This window comes from Dermacentor silvarum, chromosome 7, assembly GCF_013339745.2.
Source record: "Dermacentor silvarum isolate Dsil-2018 chromosome 7, BIME_Dsil_1.4, whole genome shotgun sequence".
Taxonomy (NCBI): domain Eukaryota; kingdom Metazoa; phylum Arthropoda; class Arachnida; order Ixodida; family Ixodidae; genus Dermacentor; species Dermacentor silvarum.
The window spans coordinates 54,578,688-54,591,626 of record NC_051160.1 but is presented as its reverse complement, the minus strand read 5'-3'; positions in this window follow the sequence as shown (position 1 = coordinate 54,591,626).

Here is a 12,939-nt window from a genome sequence, read left to right as displayed (position 1 = left end):
CTTTCCACCAGTGCCACCCTATGCAGAATCGCACTTCTGGTGGACCTCAACTCCACTCTGTGGATTCGCGTAAAGTACCGCGACCTTCTCCGCGCCAGCACCTGGAGGGAACATGTGGACCTACCACTTCTCTGCGGCTGGGACGACATGGCACGTAATCTTTACAGGGCTGCCATAAGAACTTCCATTAACAAGTCTCGAAACCCCTGCGATGACTTTTATGGCTTCGTCTGCGACGGCTGGAAGCATCAGCACCGTTTCCTCTCTATTGTGGACGCGGCTGAAGATGCGATGTACAAACACGCGCTCAACGGAATCAAGCGGGCTTCCCAGGACAGTAGAAATCAAGCTCAAGCCGCTTCGTCTACGTCGAGCATCCAGGAGAGGGTAGCCGCGCTAGCCAGGTCTTACATGGAAAGTTCATCAGAGAGCAGCCTGCAAAACCTGAAGAGGCTGATGTCCGATAACCACCTGTCATGGCGACCCACTAGCGATAATCACCCACTAGCGATTCTGCTCGACCCGTCTGCGAACGGGAACGCCCACCTGTGGTTCCAAGTTAGCATAAGCCTGTCATCTTTACGCGTCGGTAGCACGGTGCCAGTACTGAAAATCGTGCCCAGCACGGCTTTTCGCTCGTGGATCGCTAGTATGCGTGTATTTACCGGCCATCTCGTGGGGATGGTATTATGGCTTCGCTACCAGAAGTATGTTCGAAAGATGCTGCACGTATTCGATGTTTCAGAGTCGCGCTCTGGCGAAATAGTCTCCACCATCGAGGCAATGAACCGATTTACACCAGAAACACTGGGACCTGCCGTGGCCGAGTCTGAACCGAGAATTGTGCGGATGTTAATCCCTAACCTTACTGAGACGGCCACTCTCGGCGTTTCGACCCGTCGCCTTGTCCTTCTCTTCAACGAGTATCTCATCTGGGCACGACGCTTCTCGCCTAGCCACATCGTGCAAGTTGAAAACCTGGCTCTGCTGCGGCCTGTCGCCTACATTTTTGGACTCAAAGCCGAGACGAAAGAACCGCTGACATTGAGTCTGGGACTGCGTGTTGCTCACGAGCTGGGCTGGATGGCCCGCAGGGAAACCGCGAACGTCATGCTAGAGATAGCAGGCTTGCCTCCATCGGTTCACACACGGCGCTGCCTCGTCCAGATCGAAAGTACCGTGGGTATCGGATGGCTCAGTTTGTTTCCCAAGCATCAGGAATCTGAGTGTTTCGTTCGAGACATGAGTTACATTCTAAGTGATGCCGCGGCCCGTCGCAGTAAGGCATTGCTTCAGCTCCGTGCCCACAGTACCAGTGTCGTGTGGAACAGTGACAGTTTCCCAGTCAGGGTGCTGCCCGAACCTTCGTGCACAGCTCGCCTCTTCATCCACTGGCTGAAAGTGATGGTAAAGTGCTGCATGGCGGCTGCAGCAGCAAGATATCACAAACGTCCTCAAGCCTGGCTCCTTGCTCAGCCATCGATATAGCTTTCATGGCGCACTCACGGTTGCTGAGCACTACTTGGTCCTTCCTTTCTACCACTCGGACCTGCCGCCAGCTGTCAACTACGGTTGCGCTGGCGACCTCATTGCTGACAAAGTGCTCACGGGCCTGTTTCGCGAGCTGGAGTACAACCAAAGCGAGACGGCACTGTAATATTCGAACGATACTCTACCGTCGGATTGCTCCCCGTACCGCGTGGACACCGAGGTGCTTCTGGCTGTCCTCTCTGTATACAGGCTTGCCGTCGTGCAAGACTCGGGTAGTGCATACTCATTGTCGTCAAGCCTTGCTCAAGACAGATTTTTCTTTATGGCATCGTGCTACGCGCTGTGCTCTAGCGGCAACTACGCGCACCCGCTGTAAGGGGATGCCAAACGCCGTTGCAATGAACTCGTCAAGCAGTTGTCAGAGTTTGCAGCAGCCTTCGGTTTCAAGGTGCCTTTCGACCAGCTATAGATTCGGCATGAGTGTGTTTACGTTTTATTTCTTTTTATATTGCGCTTCAATCCTGCATGCTTCTCCTGATGTCATAGCCTTTAATATGTCGCTTATAATTAAACACTCGCTGATCATCCAACGAAACAGGTGCGGTCACTTTTTCAAGTTGTCAGAATAAAAAAGCCGTCATGTCACATTGATATTGCTAGCTGGAATAACTCCATACTGCAGCATGAATGGTCTTTTACAGTATAGGTTTTACAAGCAGCAGGTGAACTCGGCGCTTCCCACATTGCCTTCGGTGCCGTTCATGCCACCGTAAGGACCCTATCTGCGCCACTGCATTTAATTTCTTGTTATACGGCCTGTTTCTTTAATTTCAACAGTATAACTTCCTTTGTTCGCATCGAAATGTTGCGAGCATTTTGATGCTGCTAAGGAAAGCGCAGTTGAGGACGACAGAGACATACGCGGTGTGATAAAATTAGGAAATTTCAAGAATCAGGCGGAATTAGCTGCCGCGAAGCAGGTGTAGCTAAATATGACTGGGAGAGGCCTTGGTCTCGCAGTAGACATAAATAGGCTAGTGATATGCTGAAAGTTTGCGGAGTAAAGCCAGATAAAGCAAGTAAACAAAACCACATGAATGGCTAACAGCACAAGCACGAAGATCAGACGTATACATGTACTAATCATTATTACCACGCTACTTAAAGGATAACATCGCCAGAGATCCCTCTAGTAATTTTCGTAGGAACCTCTATGCAGAGGGGAGGCTCGTCGCGGTGAGTAGAGCGCCTTTCGTGGGCCCAGCCTCCCGCTTCGGGTCATTATTGGGCCGCTTACATAATCGTCCTTGTTTCAGAAAGCACTCGACCCGGTCACTGAGGGCCGCGACCGGGTCTGTTACCGAATCCAGGCTGACTGCTTTCTCTGTCATGAAGCAGATTGCCTCCGCCCACTATACTGTGCCTGCAAAACGCTGCATCCGTCAATTTCCTGCCAAGCCTGCACGCTTTCTTTAGTAATCTGCTAAATGTTTTATAATATTTGGAAAAAAATCAATGGGATCTTTGCAGTCAATGAGGTATTTCTTGTTCTAATCAGAAAGCATTACACCACTTCCGTTATCGTAAACAATAAATAACCTTTTCAGAAATTAGGTAATGTCTCAGTTGTCATTATGCCTTGACCCCCGGGACAATGCAGATGAGAGGTATGAATGTCCTTTCCGTTTCATTGAACAGAACTGGACGCTGTTCAAAGAAACCCTAATTAACCTCATTAGAAGATTAATACCGGTTATCTCAATTAGGTGCAGTAAAAGAGCGCCTTGGTTCAATGAGCGGCTGCGAAGAGCCAATAAAAAGAAAAGGCGTTTGTATAGGCAGGCAGCTGCTAACAACCTATTAACTACATGGGCAACCTACAGAAAAAGCGACAAGGGTTACCAAAGAATGCTGAAAGCCACCCGGCGCCAGTTTTACATTGACGTCTTACTCACTATGCTATCTAACAATCCTCGAAGATTTTGGAGCGTAATTAACCCACATTTACGTCCTGATTCATCCTTAACAAATTGTAATGGTGATCATCTGGACGATACCCATTCTGCTCAACTCTTTAACAACGCTTTTTCAACTGTTTTCACTCATGAAGTCATTAACCATTCTCTAGCTCGCAGTTCACTTCATTATTATTCAATGCCCTTAAAGTCTCAAGTGATCATGGCATTCTTTCTTTATTAAATAACCTTAAAAATACTAGAAGCACGGACCCGCCTGGCTTTAACTACAAAATACCTAAAAATATATCTCGGAGTAGTTTTCAAGTCCTATCTGCACTTTTTCTCAGTCTTTAAATCTGACCCCATCCCTCATCACTGGCGAGTAGCTAAAGTAGTGGCAATTTTCAAATCTGGCGTCCGCTCTGATCCCCTAAACTACAGACCCATTTCATTGACTTGCAGCTTCTTAAAGCTCGTTGAACATGTCATACACACCCAGATCATTAATTATCTTGAAGATCACAACATCATATTTAAATATCAGCACGGTTTTCGGAAGGGATCTTCTTGGGACAATCAGCCTTTCAGATTTACTAACGACTTATTTACTTTAATAGACGCCGGGATTCAAGTCGACGCTTTGTTTCTAGATTTTTCTAAGGCATTTGATCGGGTCCCCCACCGTAGATTACTACTCAAGTTATCGCATATCAATATTCACCCTCAGGTTTTAGCATGAATTAAAGACTGTCTCTCATCTCGCGTTCATTTCACCGCTGTTAATGTTTCTAACTCTTCAATGGCTGAAGTCAGATCTGGTGTACCCCAGGGGAGCGTGCTTGGTCCCCTGCTCTTTCTGATATTTATTAATGATTTGCCTAACTGTGTGTCTTCCCAAATTAGACTGTTCGCTGACGACTGGGTTGTGTACCGAGCCATGAAAAGTGAAACTGACCCCCAATATTTACAAACTGATCTCGATTCAATTAGCACTAGGTGTTCATCGTGGCTAACGATCCTAAACCACTCTAAGACAACGCTCGTCTCCCTTACAAGAAACTCTTGCCGCATCCCAACCACAAACACTACGTAATGATGTAACACTTGAGACAGCTTCTAGTTACAAATATTTAGGTGTTGACCTACACTCTGACTTAACCTGGAACTACCACATTGATCTGATTCTAGCAGCTGCTAACCGTTCTCTTGGCTTCTTAAAACGTAACCTTCGACATGCTCCTGCGCCTGTGCGTAAACTTGCTTATATCACCTTAATGCGACCTAAAATAGAATACGCTTCATCCATATCGGACCCGGATCAACCCTACATCATAGATAACGTCGAATCCCTGCAAACCGTGCTGCTCGTTTCATTTTTTCAGATTACTCGCGTTTCACTAGCGTCACGGCGTTAAAAGCTCGTGATGGTCTTGCTAACCTCTCCCATCGTCACAAATGGGAGAGGTTAGCCTCAGGCAGAGCCTGAGGCTCTCTGGCTCTACAACTTCATGCAAACCAAGCGCTGCCAGTCATTTTTCGTGCGACTCGAGTGGCTGCTAGAACACTTCATGGGCCAGCACGCTGAATGAATTCTTACCTTTCGCTTCCTTTAGCTTTATCTTATTTTGCAAGTTTGCAGAAAAGGCTGCCGCCAATATAGCAGCTGGCGTCTCCAGCCACTGCGAGGGGAGGAGGAGGAGGAGGAAACATTTATTAAGAGAGAAAAGAAAAAAAAAACAAGGTGGCGTCTTCCTGCTTGTATTGGGAGGTGCCCTCAGTCCAGGGCTCCTGCGGCTCTTGTTCTCCCGGGCCCGCCGCACCAGTGAAGATAAGCTGGCGTATTAGCTCCCCTAATTAAGGAACCAATAAAGCGAATAAGCTGCTTCCGTCCTGAAAATTCTGCATGTTTAATTTGTAAGGCGGTCGGCGCTGCAGAGGCTCGGCGCGGCGAAAACCGCGACACCTTCCCTGTGAAACGATGACAGGAAGAGAGGAAAACGCGGACTTAAGTTCATGCGGCACGTGGTGGATGTTTTGGGAACTAGTCTCGTATGTCCGCGACGGTCCGGAGTACGCGCGCGCACGTGCTCCGCGATGGCTGTGGCACGACCCGCATTCCTGACCAGGGGCTCCGGAAACTGGGGGGGGGGGGGGGGGGAGGGGGCAGTGGGGGTAGTCGACCCCACAGGTTCTAAGCCAGTTGGGGCATGCCCCCACATTCAAAGCTGTTCCTACCGCCGCCTCTCTTCTCCCTTCCCACCACCCATACGGCTAGCGACTCATTTGACTAGTTACAGGGTGCTCCCGTCCTTCTACAAACGAAACAAAATTTTCTGGAGGGTTGTGACTTCTGCGACTTTCTTTGTCGCTGCTTTTACTGCGTCGAGAGCGCTGCCTGTTCTCGTCTGGTTCTGCGTATCTTCCACCCTGAAGTGGTTCTCGACGAGGGGAAGGCTGGTGCTCTATTCCGCAGCCATTGCAGGAGCACGTCTCAGCGCCATGACTTTAGGATGTCTCTCGTTCTGTCCCTTTTTCATTGCCCCATATAGAAGCCCATGAAAAGTAAGAAGATAACGAACGTCAGTGTAAGCCTGTGCCTAGAAAGCCCCATTTAAATTAGTCTGCAGCCTTCATTTCTCTGCACTGCGCTTCGTCAGTGGTCGTTGATATATATATGAAAAAGGTCGGTCCACCGACCGAAACTGTTGGGAAACTATTAAACCTAAGATAACCGCGAAGTTGTGCTTCTGATTTTCCTAAATACGCTTGGCCCATTGAAAAATCCAGTTACTATATATATATATATATATATATATATATATATATTCCGGTGCATTCGGACAGGGCCATGTCGCGGGATCGAATCCCGGCCACGGCGGCCGCATTTCGATGGGGGCGAAATGCGAAAACACCCGTGTACTTTGATTTAGGTGCACGTTAAATAACACCAGGTGGTCCAAATTTTCAGTCCCCCACTACGGCGTTCCTCATAATCAGGTCGTGGCTTTGGCACGTAAAACCCAATAATTTATTTGTAATTTTTAATCAAGACCATGCGCGCAAGGGAGAGACGGACAAGAAGGGGTAGGCTGTCTCCTGGAGCTGTGACCTCTGTACCAGCTTGCGCGTTTACCGCTAGCTTTGCCCCATGTGAATAGTTGTATTACACGTTTGTGCATCGGGCTTCCTCTGCATATATATATATATATATATATATATATATATATATATGAAGCCAACACACAGTGACACCAAGGGTAACATAGGGGAAATTGCTTGTACTTGCTAATAGAGTAAAGATCTGATACATTACTGGAAATGAAAATGGATGAAAAAAAACAACTGGCCACAGGTGGGGCACGAACCCACGTGAATGGGAACGTGGATGGGAAGGCAGTGGGCAGACCACTGTCTAGGTTATTCACCCAAGAGAACGGTGTGCCACAGGGGGGGTGTGCTTAGCTGCACACTATTTATGGTAAAGATGAATTCCCTCCATACGGTCATCGCACGCACACTGTTTTTATTCTGTTTGTCGACGATGTGCATATAAGCTCCAAGTCATGTAATATTGCCATCTGCGAACGACAAGTGCAGCTTCGAAGAAAGATATTGTCCAAATTGGCAGATGAAAATGGTTTTAAAGTAAACTCCCAGAAGAGCACTTGCGTACTCTTTACAATCAAGAGAGGCGTAACGCCAATCCCAAGTATTTAAGGCAAAGGAGATGCGCTCTCTGTGAGCAGGGAGCATAAGTTTCTAGGAATCATTTTAGATTCTAAACTCACGTTTATTCCTCATCTTAAGCATCTGAGGACAAAATGGTTGAAGACAATGAACCTTTTTTAAACTTCTTTCACGCACAACATGGGAAAGTGATCGAAAGTGTCTGCTTAACTTTTATAGCAGTCTTGTCCGGTCACAACTTGATTACGCAACTATAATTTACCATTGCGCAGCACCAAGTGCATTAAAAATGCTAGACCCCGATTACCATCTGTGTATCCGATTACCATCTGGGTATCCGGGTTTCAGGACAAGTCCGATCCAAAGCCTTTACGGAGAGTCGAATGAGTGGTCACTTCATATTCAGCGGTGGTATACCAGTTTTACATATTTTCTGACAGTATACACGAACACTGCACATCGCTCTTACTCAACCATAAACGATAGGACCACTGACATACTCTTCCATAACCGACCTGCAGCGAGAAAGCCGTTCTCTTTCGTGTGAGGAATCCCAGTGAGGAAATGGGTATTCCGCTGCTTGACCATTCTCCTATGGCTCCAGCGAAACTGTTACCGCCGTGGCAGTGGCTGCTTATAGAGTGTGACACATCATTTGTAGAGGCCACTGAACACGCAGCAGAGGCGCATATTAGAATGCATTTGCTAGAACTACAGTTGGAGTTCTCATGCGCAGAGGTTTGCACAGACGCTTCTAAATTTCATGCCGGGGTGTCTTATGCAGCCGTCGGTCCATCCTTCTCAAAATCTGACCTACTGCACCCGGAAACAAGTATATTTACGGCTGAGGCCGAGAAGCGCCTTTAGCTCTTAGAATCGCCTTAGCTCACGTTGCCATCAGAGATAATGTTCCACATTTATTGTAGTGTTGTGCTGATCTGTCGCTGGAGACGCAGGACAGTATGCAAGTGAGTGAGTACGAACTTTATTTAGGTCCTGAGGAGAAAGAATTAAAGCGGGGCCGGAGGCCCCGCCAATCTATCCGGTGGCTCCACCCAGGTCGGGGCCGGTAGACATAGTCCTTCGGCGACGGCCCGGGCCCTCTGGACAGCCTTGAGCTGAGCGATGAGCTCTGTACTTCTGAGCGCTGAGTCCCAGGAGGACTGGTCAGGAAAGTCCGTGCCCGCGTTGGCAGGGCACAGCCAGAGCATGTGTTCGAAGTTGCTGTATTCGTGGCCGCAGTGTGGGCATGCAGTAGGAAAGTCTGGATTGATCCTGCTTAGTGTTGTTGGTGTGATGTATGTCCTAGTCTGCAACTGTCTGTAACTGACGGCCTGTGCTTTCTTGAGGTTTTGGTGAAGAGGAGGAAAAATTCTTCGTGCTAACCTATGATTTGAAGTGATTTCGTGGTATGATACAAGCGGGTCTTTGTTGTCTAAATCCCTCCAGGCTGGGTTGAAGCGAGGGGGCGGACCGCAGACGCGGAATGTGAGTTCTCGCGCCAGTTGGTGTGCCCGCTCATTCGGATTACAGTCAGGAGGTCCGGAAATGTTGCCCATGTGGGCCGGGAACCATGTGATGTGTGGGGACGTGAGGTTATCTCCTCCCGTTTCTTGGAAGATTTTGTTGACCACCGTAGCTGCTTTCCTAGAGACGAGGGCCGCCGAAAAGGTTCTGATGGCTGTTCTTGAGTCCGAGTAAATGACGGAGGCTTCTTTGCAGCTTCGAAGGGCCACCGCGATGGCCATTTCTTCTGCTTCGTGAGTGAAGTTGGTAACCACCGTGGCTGCGTTGACGAGTGATCCATGGGCGTCCACCACAGAGACCGCGTATGCGCCTCGATTCCAATATCTGGCCGCGTCAACGAAGAGGACTTGCGTTTCGTTACGATTAATGTTGCCAAGGATTGCCTTCGCTCTCGCTTTTCTCCGCCCTTCGTTGTGGGTCGGGTGTATGTTTCTTGGGATTGCATCAACGGTTATTGACCTCTTGGCATTTATGCATAGTTGCGACTTCTCTGGTGGCATGAAGAGGGGCTGTATGTCTGCTTCTAGTAATATCTCGATGCCCGCCTTTGTGAGTGAGAGCCGACTAATTTGGGCGTTTCGCTGTGCTTCAAAGAGTTCTGTTGCCGTGTTGTGTAGCCCCAATTGAAGGAGTCGTTCCGTACTAATGTTTCTAGGGAGGCTTAGGACCTTTTTCAATCCTGTTCTGATTAGTGTGTCGATTTTGTTCAGCTCCGTCTTCTTCCAGTTGAGGAAGGGAGCGGCGTAAGTTACGTGGCTGATGAGGAAAGCGTGAAATGCTTTCATGAGGTTGTCCTCTTTCAGTCCGTCCCTTTTGCTAGCGACCCGTGATATGACCCTGGTGAAATTGTGGGTGCTCTTTGTGATGCGTTTTAGTGCCTCCGCGTTGTCATTGCTGTAAGCCCCAATGACCATGCCCAGGACCTTAATTGTGTTACACCTGGGGATGTTTCCTCCGTCCCTGGTGTGTAGGTGAACGGGGAGGAAGCTAAGGGGCTGTCTCTGCCTGGGGCCTTGTTTGCACAGGAGGAGCTCTGATTTGCTGGGGGAGAGCTTCAGTCCCGTGTTTGTAAGGAAAGCTTCCGTGGTGTCCAGCGCTTGCTGTAGGTTCTGCTCCAGAGTGCCTAGCGGGCCGCTCGTGGACCAAATGGTGATGTCGTCCGCGTAAATCGCGTGCCCTACCCCCGAGACTTTCGAGAGCTTGTTTGCGAGATCGTGCATTGCGATGTTGAAAAGAAGCGGCGAAAGCACTGGCCCGTTGTCAGTATGCAACGGGCCGTACGAGTCGATTAAGACGAAAAAGCACCACAGTTTTTCAGTTTTGTCAGCAGCGAACAAAACCTGACGTTTGAGTTATCTCATAATTTCTTGCGATTGAATATCAATTCCCGGTATCTTTTCGTTGTTTTAATTCTTTGTCGTCTTTTTGACCTCGTGACGAAAGCATGCAATCCCCATCGTGGGTATGTGCCTTTCACCAACCGCTCAGCATTGGCAGCGGCAGCCAGCACGAGCTGACAGAGGAAAACCAACTACAGGCTAGCAGGGCTAACTTACTCTCGCTGACACTCAGGGCCCTCGTTTGCACGCAGGACAGTGTTGAGGCGGGTCGCAGAGAAGGTCGAGTTCAAGAACGTCGCGATGGCTGACGCCGGGGCGAGCGCTTCCTACAGCAGCAACAGAGGCCGCAGCAAGAGCCCCTCGGATTCGGAGTGGAACGCCATCGGCGGTTGTAGGCGCATCGCAGGCCCGAGGAGGACGCCGGGCTTCGAGCGCCTCAAGCTGCATGAGCTTCTTCAAGTGCGACAGATGCAGGCGACATCGCGCCGGGTGACAGATGTGACCGGCCGCGGCGACGGCGCAGACACCGTTCTCGATTATTCACGGAAATCTGCCTTCCCGATGTCGAAGCCAGCTCCGACAGCACAGGTGAGCGCTGCGTAACCGACGATAGCTGTAGCGCGCCTATGTGCACTTTAACTTCACTGTGACGCTGAGCCTCCTAGAAAACTGATGGCCAGGATAAACGTAGCGGATCGGGTCGAGTCGGCTTGTCGACGGCAAATATCTTTCGTAGTGACAGTGTGGTAACCAGCAGTACCTGGCGATATACTGCGGTGTATTTTAATTATATACAAAGGCTAAATCGTACTTTGGCTTTAATCCATGTCTCCATAACATTTCAATTTCAACTACGCTTACGCTTCGATTCAGCTATTGAGAAGTTGTGCGTGAGTTGGCACGATATGTATTCATGAAATTATTCCTGTATATGACTCCGTACCATATACAGAGACACCATCATAGCATAGAGTTATTACAATGTGCATCTAAAGAACAAACAGAGCACTCTTTTGCTGAAAATATTCTGTAAGGCACAAAAACAAAAACAAAAAAACTCCTGTTTCTGAAGCACATGTTTATGTCATTCAGCATGATACAAGTGCATGGTTATATGACATTGACGTGTCACGGCATGAGTATTTACCTATCACAATTGTCATAATTACTGCGCAAATAATTCCTCTCGCGTCGCAGTGTGCCGACAACTAGCTGCGTGCCAAATTTCCAACTGCAGCGTTGCTTTTCTCAATGGATTTACAGACCAACGGAAAATAATTATCATTGTAGGCTTGCGTGGGAGGCGTGGGAAACGGAAACAGTTGAAGTAACCAGAACCACAATCAGGGTGCGGGTATATTGAGTCTTCTAGCAGTATGTTTATCGTTCCTGGGGAGGTGTTCTTAAAGCGATAGACAGAGTTCATGCTGGTGTTCTGGCACCAAAACGCCGGAACATACTCTTAAAGTCTGGGGACTTATGTGCCAAAAGCACGATATGATTGTGAGGCTCACCGTACGGGGGGACTTCGGAATAATTGTGACCACCTGGGGTTGTTTATCGTGCACCAAATAGACGCTACACGGGCGTTCTTGCATTTCGCCCTGATCGAAATGCGTTCTCTGTGGCGGTGATTTGATCGCGCGCGCTCGGGCGTAGCAGCGCAACGCCAAAGCCCAATTCTCTCCCACCGGCGGGTGAAACACACTCTTTACCTATACCAAAACATCCCACCAACCTGGCGCCACTGACGAGAAATTTTGCTGGCGCACTTGTTATTAAAAATTCTAACTCAGATGAAGTTATTATAGTTAAAGCATTGTACTAGACGCTGTCTCAGTGTTTCATAGCTCCAATGAACAACGTGCCGCCTTCTACTTTGTCTACCGTGACAATAAACCATTGCATTTATCTTTTGCATTTCACATCTGCAGGAATGCACCGGGTTCAATGTAGCCGTCATGCAAGCAAACTGGTGCGTGAACCTTAGGCACACGGCCATCCTGCAGGCGACGGCCGTCTTCTGCGTCGTCGTCCGTTTCTTTTACCTGGGAGTGACGCTATGGATTCGTGTCAAGGATCTCGGTGTTTGCGACGCCACCTCCCCACCGTCCCACGCGGAAAATGTTGTTCTACTGCTTTTTTCCGGAGGCTCCGGAATCACATGCCACAAGTATATGGCTGCCATGGAGCTTTCCGTTATTCGATCTGACGACCCTTGCCAAGATTTCTACCGCTTTGTCTGCGATGGATCGAAGCGCCAACATGATCTCCTCTCCATCGTGGACGCTGCGGAAGATGCAATATACGGTCTCGCGCCCAGCAGCATTGAGTGGAACTCCGAAGGTGGCAGCGACCAGTATTGCGCAGTGCCATCGGCATTTAGCGTCGAGAAGGAGGTAGCCGGCTTTGCCAAGTCATGCATGGAGCTTTCACGGAGCAGAATGCCAGAGCTGAAAATGTTCATGGGCGGGCGCCATCTCCTATGGCCAGTGACATCTCGCTGGGATCTCTTAGAGATCCTGCTTGATCTGTTGGGCAACTGGAACGTGCGTCCGTGGTTCCACGTGAGCTTTGAACTGGCTCTGCTCTGCGATGGGACCGGGAAGCCCGTGCTCAAGATTGGCGACAGCGCTGCCTTCCATGCCAGCATTGTCACCGTGCGGATATTTGCCGGTCAGCAGGCGGGGACGGCCGCTTCGCTGTGGTACTGGCGGTACGTGCGCGCCATGTTACGTCTATTCGATGCTTCTAAAGCGGCCGACGAGGAACTCGTAGCCAAAATCGAGGCGATGGACCGGCTCACGCTAGAGGTGCCAGGCGTCGCCATGGCAGAGCTTCACCCGAGAATTATGCGGATGCCAATACGCAACCTCACGGAAGCGGCGACTCGCGGCATGGCTGCTGGTCGGCTGCTGCAGCTCTTCGTCAGGGCA